Below are 3,334 nucleotides of genomic sequence, written 5' to 3'. Positions count from 1 at the left end.
GAGCCCGTCAGCAGTGTTGTCCAGCTTCCTCTGGGAGCCAGCGGCAGTGCTGGCATCGTCCTGGCCCAGCTCAGCTCTGGAATAGGTTTGGCCCTCGTCAAAAGCTATTTTCCTCCTTCTGAATCTCCCCGATTTCAGGGGGGTCTCTCTGCTTTTCTGTGGATGTGGGCAAGAAGGTTTCTGTGGCTGCAGCTGCCACTCAGCCTGTTAGGTGGCCTCCCATGGGCTCTGAGGACCCTGAGAAGGTGTCAGCATGTACTGACCAAAGGGGAAGCGGTACTTTAGCTCCACCTGGGTGCCAAAACACGCCAGTGCTAAAGCCGCTGTGTCAGGGCTCTGCAATCAGGTCTCTTGTTCTCCTGTTTATACACAAAGCGATAATGGATAACACATCACCAGTGTCCTGGTACTGGACTGGGCCAGAAAGGAGGGTATTGAGTGGGTTTTTCACATATTACTATCCCAAGGGAAATGTGGTGCTGGAGTGTGCAAATGGTTTGTTAAAATACTGTCTGAAAGCACACAAAGCTGGATGAGATGAAAGGTTATCTCCTGTATGAGAAAAACAACGATAGGGACTGATGTGCAGGCCTGTATCTTGGGGTTTCCTGAGCTCCAAGTCTTTCAAATCAGATACAAAGAATAAAACTGAATCTTTTCAGGACAATCTGAAGGTGGGCAAGCCAATCATGGTCAAATTACCCCGAATTCTGATTGTACCTATGACTCTAACAGCTGTCCAAGAACCACTCTCCTGGGTGGCTACTGCCCCTAATGGCCACCAACACAGAATCGGTTCCAGATGGATATTGCCCATGTTCTAATTTCTGAAAATGAACCAATCTCTGGTGCATCTGCCAAGATATCTTAGTTTATTTTAGAGGTTAATGATTGCTGTTGGTCATCATGCTGCTGGTAACACCTGAAACACTGCCATGGATAGCAGTATCCTTCAAATGCCTCAGAGGCCACCCTAAGTGGGGGCTTGTGAGCACAATAGGTCTCGTGGGCCAGTTTATAACTGTCTAAAAGGATGTCCTTGTCTGCAGCTGGTAGATGGTCGTGCAACAGGCAGAAGTCCTTTGGAAGCCTGCAGAAAACACAACCAAAATAGAAACACAGAACATGGAACATCACTGGTCTCACCCTGAACCTAAACCACTATAAATCAAAAATTATAAAACCAGTTAAAACACCTTGTGACCTTGTGAGTGTGTCCTGGAGTGTGCAAGGGTGCCTAGCATACCCCTATCTAAATCAGCTGTCTAAATTAATTATCTAAAATAAATTAACTGTCAAAAACACTGTAAAATTGCCCCCAAACATCTCACTGCTTGGACTCTAAGTAGTCAAATCAGTTGGACAACAACAAATATTGTCTAATACCACTTGGTCCTTAAAGAGAGCAGAAATGTCCATGCAAACCGAGGTGACAGCTACCAGACCAAAGTGTTCGCTTTTCATAGGTACCTCTTCTCCTGGAGGGTGTTCCTGGCAGAATGAGAGGACAACTTCACCTTAGAAGGGATGTAACTGGTACATTAAGAACCTGGAAGGGGATATTAAACACCACCGATTTTGAAACCCTGGCTAATAAATTAGGCACAAACATTAGTGATTTGAGTACTACAGAGCAACCTTTAAAGTCCTCCTGATGCACTTCAGGAAACACCCAGTGGTCTGCTTCGACTCTCTTTTCCATCTCAGGAAAATAGCAGGATCCTAATCAGCAGTGACTGGCTGATGCTTTGGGAATTGTTCCAAGCACTGTGTCTCCAGCACTAACTGTATCCGAGCTCACCCACAGCTACCGTCTGCCACCACCGTGATAATCAGAGAAGGAGAAAATTAATTTTTACCCATTGAAATTTGAAAGATAATTTGGGACAATGCATTGGCTGTAAGAAAAAATCACACATACATGTGGCAAACAGTTGATGTAAATGCCTGCATGGTGAGAGAGGGATTTATATGTGAAAGTAACCCGCTGAAAGTCCAGAACAAAGGGTCTGTCACATTGAAATATACTCCAACAATGATCCTTAATCCATCCTGGTATAGATAGGACAATATCTATGTTTTCAGAACCCCCTGTGACAACTTAACAGTAGATAACACATCCAGTTTGCCAATCACTCAAAAGTAGGTATTTGTAACTTTACTAACATAGCAGGATGTATTTCAACTATTACCTACTAGAAGCTGTGTTACAGAACCTCCACATCAACTTTTCTCCAACACCAGTTGGAATGGACATTATCCTGGACAAAAAACTGTTGGAACATCCTGGCCTGCACAAACTGCTACAACAGCTGAAGAAGAAAAGTCAGAAGACACTGATCAGTGTCCATCACAATAAGAAAAAGGCACATCATGTCCTAGAACATATGAAGAGGGATGGAGCGAATCACTGGTGGGAAAACTTTCTTGGCTGGTCCCCAACTGCCACAGGCTTTTTCAACTTAAGGCTACATCCTGCAGTTGTGATACTGGCACTAGCTGGGATTGGGTTTGTGTCAATAACTGCAGTGTACGTAAGAGTGTGGTACCTAATCCAGCAATCAAGAAAATGAACTCATTCAGAAATAAAGAGTTTGAAGGAAGGAAAAGCAATGTGTTTGTTTTGCCAGAACCAGATGCTGTGTTTTATTTCATAGATATTGCTAAGTTTTAACATTTTGATATAAGAACTAACACCTTTTAAGTCATGTGAGTTAAGGTAAATGACAAAACATAAGAGACTGATGTTTCTGAACACATTTGCCCATACTCTTTACATACACCATGGACACTTCCACAGCAGAGAGGGAAAAGGTACCTGCACGACCACTCCAGGAGGCAAAGACTGTCTACACTCATGGGGTGGGTGTAGCAGGATGCTCTGCTTGAGCTGGCCTAGAGCAGCTTGAACTTTTGTCTTACTTACAAATTATCAGGGATGGACTCAGCAAGGAGGCTCTGCTGGTTTTAGTGCTGAAGGGTGCTGAGACCAAGGACCTGGAATTAGACCCAAAATAGCACAAAATTAGACAGGTGCTTCCTGACTGAGGCTGGCATCAGCAGGAGCCTGCAGGCTGAGAGAAGGGAGAGTCACGAGTGTCAAGTAGAAGAAATGAAAGAGCTGATAACATCTTTTTCAGCAATATTTTGCTGATCCGGTGTATTGGGTTGAACCTGAGTTGATGGACAGTCTTTTAGACCAATGACGCTTCTCACAATTTACATATTTAAACCGCACAGAAAGGCGGGACTTCCCCTTTTTGTCGGAGCTGGCCTGCTGGGAGGGGGGGGGGCTCCGAGCCTCCCCGCCCCGCCGCGCCCGGGCGGGGGCCCG

The sequence above is a fragment of the Corvus brachyrhynchos genome, unplaced genomic scaffold, assembly GCF_000691975.1.
Source record: "Corvus brachyrhynchos isolate BGI_N302 unplaced genomic scaffold, ASM69197v1 scaffold427, whole genome shotgun sequence".
In the NCBI taxonomy this organism is placed as follows: Eukaryota; Metazoa; Chordata; class Aves; order Passeriformes; family Corvidae; genus Corvus; species Corvus brachyrhynchos.
The sequence above is the reverse complement of the archived record's forward strand: the minus strand, read 5'-3'. Positions refer to the sequence as shown.